The sequence below is a fragment of the Ailuropoda melanoleuca genome, chromosome 2 (assembly GCF_002007445.2).
Source record: "Ailuropoda melanoleuca isolate Jingjing chromosome 2, ASM200744v2, whole genome shotgun sequence".
Classification (NCBI taxonomy): domain Eukaryota; kingdom Metazoa; phylum Chordata; class Mammalia; order Carnivora; family Ursidae; genus Ailuropoda; species Ailuropoda melanoleuca.
This window is the reverse complement of record NC_048219.1, coordinates 141,091,608-141,098,580: the sequence shown is the minus strand read 5'-3', so window position 1 is coordinate 141,098,580 and position 6,973 is coordinate 141,091,608. Positions and strand designations below refer to the sequence as shown.

At 37.5% G+C, this 6,973-nt stretch overlaps 1 long non-coding RNA gene across 1 annotated transcript in view; it reads right to left on the bottom strand.

Annotated features, from left to right (window-relative positions):
* Positions 1–3,954: 3,954 nt before the first annotated feature.
* LOC117801095 overlaps positions 3,955–6,973 on the bottom strand; it is a 38,493-nt gene continuing 35,474 nt past the window's right edge. Inside the window, exon 4 of the long non-coding RNA XR_004623493.1 lies at positions 3,955–4,163. This is a non-coding gene — a long non-coding RNA (uncharacterized LOC117801095). The remainder of the gene's footprint in view (positions 4,164–6,973) is intronic.

The following is a 6,973-nucleotide window of genomic DNA, read 5'->3' as shown; positions in this document are numbered from 1 at the left end:
AGGGGGCTCTAAGTAGTAAGGAAATTTAATAATTTTTCTTCTGCCTTTGTTTCCCACATCATGAACTACTGATGATAAATGCCTGGAGGTTCTCCCTCCTAACCGTTGCTGTTACTCAAACGTGGCCTTGTTTCCAACTGCTCTGCCCTTTCCCTCTGACACAGGAAAAGGTCTTTCCTGGCACAGAGGGATAAAACCACTAAATATGAAAAACCTGGCTTTTGATTAGTGATGCTTTCAGAGAAGATCTTGATCAAAAGGAGGAAATGTGAAAATCAATAAAGGGAAACCACTAAAATGGACTTGGGATCCTAGAAGGGGAGGCAAGAAGGGGGAGCAGTACCACTCAGCAATCTCAGGAAGATTTGTCAGTTATAGACCCCAGCGGAAGAATCATCAACAAGAAAGAATCATCCATGACAGATCCCAACAGATAAAGACATACCTTGCATTTCCTACAAGAAACGGACTAGCCCAGCAACCCAGCCAATGAGAAACCGTCATCACTCTTGAACTCTTGCTTCTCTCCAACGGACTTTCATTCAAAACAACTCCTCCCAAATTTCTCTCTCTTTTCCATAAAATATCATTCATCTCCTTTGTTTGTTGGACTTGCTTATAGTATTGCCATACTTGCTTGTCCTGAATTGCAATTTTCTGTTATTCTTGAATAAACTCATTTTGCTGGTAAAATAACCACGTTTTATTTTTAAGGTTAACACAGCAAACATAAATTCCCCTTCTTAGAATCCAGTCACATTTGACTGTTTTAACTTCCCTTTTCCCTACAGAATTCACAGACAGTTCTCTGGCCTAATCCCTACGTCCAAAATATACAGGTTACTCATGTAAATGCTGAAAGCCAAGAAGTGAATTTAACAAAAAACCCCTAAGACTGGCAGTACAGCTCACTTTGCCCCTGCTTTCCAGGGCTCTGTAATCAGGCTCTGTCAGCTTCAGGCATTCCGATGCAATGTCCTTTACAAGTGTATCCCCAATACCACCCCCCCACAAAGAATTCATGTTCCCTGGACAACAGCAAATCTTTTCAATTACAAATCCCTTTTACCTCCACTTTCAAAAGATCCTACCAAATTTAGAGAGGAATTAAGAAAGATTAGTGGCCATTCACAACCTCCCCCCCCACCCCCCATGCCCACATCACCCTGAGGAAACAGATGACTGTTCTACAAATGGTCCCAGAAGGCCAATATTCAGGGGCTAACAGAAGCCAAAGTTGAACTGTGTACTTAGAAAAAAAAGCTTTATAAATGCTTTATACAGACTTTACAAAGGCATAAATCTTTTCATTCCCATTTTAGTTAAAAATCTTCTTGAAGCAAGTTTAGTTAAAAAGGCAGGTCAAACCCTTGATATTCAGGCTACTGGCCAGTTCTTTGGAGGGGGGGGGGATTAAAAACAAAACATCTTTGTTGTGTGAATCTCTACAAAACCAGAAATATAACTGTAGAAACAAGTCGAAATCCATCTATCTTCATCAATCCCCCAAATCCCCAATTCTTCTCAAAATGCTTGTAGATATTATAAAAGATCAGGATATTGGAACAAAATTGTCCTGTACTTAAGAAAGGTAAATTTTAAATAGCAATTACCCTGGAACTCTTAGGAAAAAAGAATTTTTTTGCTTTCTCCCTTAAAATTATAAATTTTATCATGTCTTTGAAAACATAGCTCACATCACCTGAGGCTAATAACAAAAAGGTGTGGAGAGGCCTTTTACAATACAAACTATTGGGGCACCTGGCTGGCACAGTCAGTAGAGCATGTGACCATGTGACATTTTTCTTAAAGACTGCGTGTGTGCACCCATGTGTTCATGGGGGGAGGGAGGGAATTTTAAGCAGGCTCCACACCCACCACAGAGCCCAAGGGGGGGGGCTCAATCTCAGGACTCTGAGATCATGACCTGAGCCGAAATCAAGAGTCCCATGCTTAACTGACTGAGCCACCCAAGCGCCCCAGAGCATGTGACTTTTGATCTTGAGGTTATGAGTTCAAGTCCCACACTGAGGGTAGTTTACTTAAAAAAAAAAAAATACAAGCTGTTATAAGGGCTCTAGCATCTGTGATAATAGGCACAATGCCCCAAATCTCCACCTTGAAAAAAACTTTGATACTTTCTCTGTGCCTTTGTGAAATGAATTTTCTTTCTTTCTTTCTTTTTTTTTTTTTTTTTAAAGATTTTATTTATTTATTTGACAAGAGATAGAGACAGCCAGCGAGAGGGAACACAAGCAGGGGTAGTGGGAGAGGAAGAAGCAGGCTCATAGAGGAAGAGCCTGATCTGGGGCTCGATCCCATAATGCCAGGACCACGCCCTGAGCCGAAGGCAGACGCTTAAACCGCTGTGCCACCCAGGCGCCCCGTGAAATGAATTTTCTATACCCATCTTCTCTAGGACCTAAGAGCCATTTTTTGAAATGCAAATTTTACGGAGAAATTTTTCATGAAGAATAAAGAAAAAGAAAGAGAGATAGACAGGTATTTGGAAATTCGGCCTACACTGTCTTCTCCACAAATATTAGTAAAAACAAAAGCTATTAGATTTCCTGTGCTTATATGTCCATATATGTATGTTGCAAATGTGAGATATTTTCTCTACCTCCAAATGGTATTTCTAAAATGAATTTGTAAAAGAGCTCTATTTAGTTGGTTTGAAGGCAAATGCTTATAAGGATTGCGCATTCTAATAGTCTTAGAAAGACAGAAACTAACTCAAATGTTTTGCAAGTTCACATGATCTGGAGAAATATCTGGTAGTAAAACTAATTAAAAGTTGATTTAATTAAAATAGACACATTTTTAATTCAACATTGAATATAAAACTTCCGTTGTGCCTGTGTTTACAGAAAGTTGAATAAGTTTTTTTTTTTAATCTGTGTTGCAAAATTTGTCAGAAAGAAAAAAAAACTTAGAATAATGGTTGACAACTTTGCTACCTCATAAAGTTTTGTGGGTAATCTAAACAATCATTAAGAACAAGTAAATGAAATAGATGTATGTGAAAACATTTATAGGTAAGCTTTTAAATAGCTTCCAAAATCTTTTTGGTAACCTGAAACCTTAAAGTTTTCCTAAGTTAAATGATGAGTCAAGTTAAATTCATTGCATATCTAGATCATTTCCAAATAAAGTAAATTAATGAACATTAAGTACAGAACATAGGTTTATCTATTTTTGTCTTATTACAGAGAAACTATAGATACATTTGGGTCTGTCAGTAAACATTTTGTGGTTAACTGAAAGACTGTACTATGAAGACCATATGTTTCTAGAAACTATAAAATCAATTCATAAATTTGCCAATCTAAAGAATACTGGTATAACAGTTCACAATTGCTTACTACTTAGATTTCACTAGAAATTAAGGTTTTGTCATCAACAAGATCCTAAAACCTGACTTTTACTGCCCACCTGCATGTACCCACTGACCTCTGTCCCACATTTTCCTTAAGTTCTTCTTTCCAGCTTATCTTTTAACTTAGGCAGAAGACCCAATGGGCATAGCATCCCGTGATGGAAACCAAAACTACCCCTCAAGCAATAATGACTGCCCTGATGAAGAGCTCTGGCCAGCCCGGACAACCCTGACCAGTCTGAGCCCAAGTCCTGACTCACACCTGCACAGATGGACCACAGAGTGACCAGGAGTTACCTTTACTTCATTATCACGCTAAAATCTCTGTGAGGAGCATGAGGCTCATTAACATAAAACACACGCATAGGCATGTTTGCTTAAGGTACATGTAGGACCTTATGCCCACCTCCACATATGACGACAAGGCTCCCCCTTCTAAATAATCATCCTAACCCTAAATCAAAGGAACCCAGGGGTGCCTGCGTGGACCAGTTGGTTAAGTGTCCAGCTCATGACTTAGGCTCAGGTCATGATCTCAGGATTGTGAGATGGAGTCCCATTTGGGCTCTGTGCTCATCGGGGAGTCTGCTTGAGAGTCTCTCTCTCCTGCTCCCTCTGCCCCCCTCCCTTCCTCTCAAATAAACAAATAAATCTTTAAAAAAAAATAAAGGAACCCACTCACCCTTGCTCGGGGATTCATAGCTTTGGCAGTTATTCCCTGTGACCTTATTTGCTGCAAATAAAGTTTCCTTTGTGTGACAACTCCAACCGGTGTAGTCTCTATCTGTAACTCACCAAGGAGCAAATTCATGTTAGTTCAGTCAAAGTTTCTAAGAGTTAATAATTCTAATAAATGTAATTAAAACTACTGGAAATAATAAGGGAAACAAATTTATACTCAAGTGTTGGGGAGGAAAAATTTTTATTCTGCCCTCAAGATTCTTTTAGTTGGTATAAGAATGAACTTGACATGAAACAGAGTAACAGGAGAAAATCAAAGAAAATTTAGTAACATGTATACCTCCTGTACACATGGGAGAGACCCAGGAAAACTGAAAAAGTCTCTGAAATGGCCTAAGCCATCATCTTAGTTACCATCTTCAACTCAAGACAGAGGTGGAGGGGGTGGGCAGCTGGTTGTGGAAAGTGGCCAGGAAAAGCACAAACAGGGGTAAGGTTGTTAAATGCAGATCTAAATCACTGCCTTAATGATAAGAGTTTCTAGAGATTAGAGTCATCCCTCTCTTCCTGGTGCTGAGCGAGACAGCCTTGCAAATAAAGATTTCATTACACCTGTAAATGTCTTTTACAAAAGGGCAACTTCTTGGTTTTCAGAGTTTCTCCTGTGTCTACAGTTTCTTAAAAAATAATCAGCCTAAAATAATCAATCAATATGCCAAAGAGGCCTACCTTGGGATAGCAAAATATGCTCCCTTACACAAGAAAGTAAGATGTGTGTTTCTGGTAAGAAGAAGTAGAAGGAATGGGAATATATCTTTGTTGAAAGAAAATAATTTTGTCCTAACTGAGGCTGGTTAGAGGAAAACTCAGGACAGAATCTGAATGTAAAAAAGAAAGTTATAGAAGATTTATGGAACAGGAATCTTTGAAAAGGAATTTTGTGTGTGTTCAGTGTGGCTAAGATTAGAATAAATTTAATTAAGTAAACGAATTTTAATATCAAGGTATGCTGGTCCAAAATTAAAATTTTGTTTTCTTTTTAAAAGGACAAAGTTTTCTGGAACTGTGGGTCTGCTCTTAATAAGAATTTGTAAACAGGAGAGCTTTTGTTTACCTTTAAAATTATCACCCTAGAAAACAAAGATTCTGTATTATGCCAACATAATTCCCTATGTTTATCAGGCCTTTGATTACTTAAGAAAAGTCTTAATTTGAAAAGAGCTAGATTTTGCTCACAACTACTAACATTCTGCATTTGCCTTTGAAATCTAAGTGTCAGCTTGGTTAAATGTATAATTAAATATTGTTTCATAATAATCTGTGATCCTATTTAATCACATGTTCAAAACTTTTGATGTTTCTGACAAATTTCCCAAAATTCCAAAAAGAAGTCTATTGACCATAATCTAACTGACGTGTTCCAGAGGGCCCCTGGAACATTTCAGAGGTTTGTTACTCCTCATAAAAGAGAGATACTAAGCTAATTAGGCTTATTTGGTATGCTAAATTACATGGGAAGCACTGTCAAATATATTATACTAAACCTTCTTAGATTATATGTGTGTAGATATTAGTTATTACAGTGTTTTAGAAATTGTATAAAACACCTGGAAATCTTATATACCCTGATTTAATCTGGAAGTGTTATGTGTCACAAAAATAACCAAATTTCCTTAACTGCATTGTAATGAACTTTAATCAGACATTTTACCATTGCCATTTTTAAGTCTTTTGTCAGTTACACTACTATTTTACTCCGATGCTTTTGCAAAAGTGCTTCAACTTCAGTGAGACACATGAAAAGAACTTTGAGTACACATTTCTGATAACCTTAAGAACATAAAACTGAATTGGGTAACAATGTCTAGAACCAGTGAGAAATTGGATTCAAGCAGAACAAGAATAACATGGGACTGAATGAACTGAGGAGGATGATTATAATTTTCATGACTTTTTGTTTGAAACAACTGATTTTTTTAAAAAGATATATTGATTTGTTTTTTGGGGGGAGGGGCAGAGGGAGAGAGAGAGAGAATCTCAACCAGACTCCCCACCGAGTATGAAGCCCAACAAGGGGTTTGATCCCAGGACCCCTAATCCCAGGACCCAAGCTGAAATCAAGAGTCAGATGCTTAACCAACTGAGCCACCCAGGTGCCCCTCAACTACTGATTTTTTTTTTAAGTTTTTCCAAAGGAAACTTTTTAAGGAAACTTTTTCTCTTAAGCTAATTAACTTACGGCAATTTGATAAATTATATTTGTGTCAGCAGAACTGAAACATTTATCTTTTTCTCCCTACCTGATCCCTTCAGATTTCAGAAACTCTCAGTATTCTTATATTTTCATGGCAATATATTTATTTTCATAAGTTCAAGTATCTATTCACCCTGTAACAGGTCACAACTGGAAATGTTGCTTATATTACCATGGTTTTGACTCGAATGTCATATTGGAGAGAGACAAGCATAGACTCAAATTTGACCAGATAGCTTTAAGGAACTAATGTTGACTTTAGGGAAGTAATAAAGCCCATTGCAAATATTAACCTGATACCTTACTTATAGAGTTCCAGCTGCTTTACCAGGTCAGTAAAGGAGGTCACTCCCCAGGAGATGCAGGAATCTCAAGATATTTTGGGGACCTGGAAAGGAGAGGAGTTCACCCAAATCTATAGGTGTTGCACGTGAAGTCTAATGGCAAGTATTTGGCTTGTCTCCTGGCTTCGAGAAACTATTTAAAGTTCATTCTGGAGATTCCTTATGAAAAGTTCCAGCAAAGCAGATTTAAAAGAGCCTACATGGTCAACCACTATTCTTGCTGGACTTATATAAGTAATCAGCCTAAGATTTTTGGAAAGTAGACTTATTTTGCAAACAAATTAGTTTAATTAATTAATTAATTAATAAGGCTAT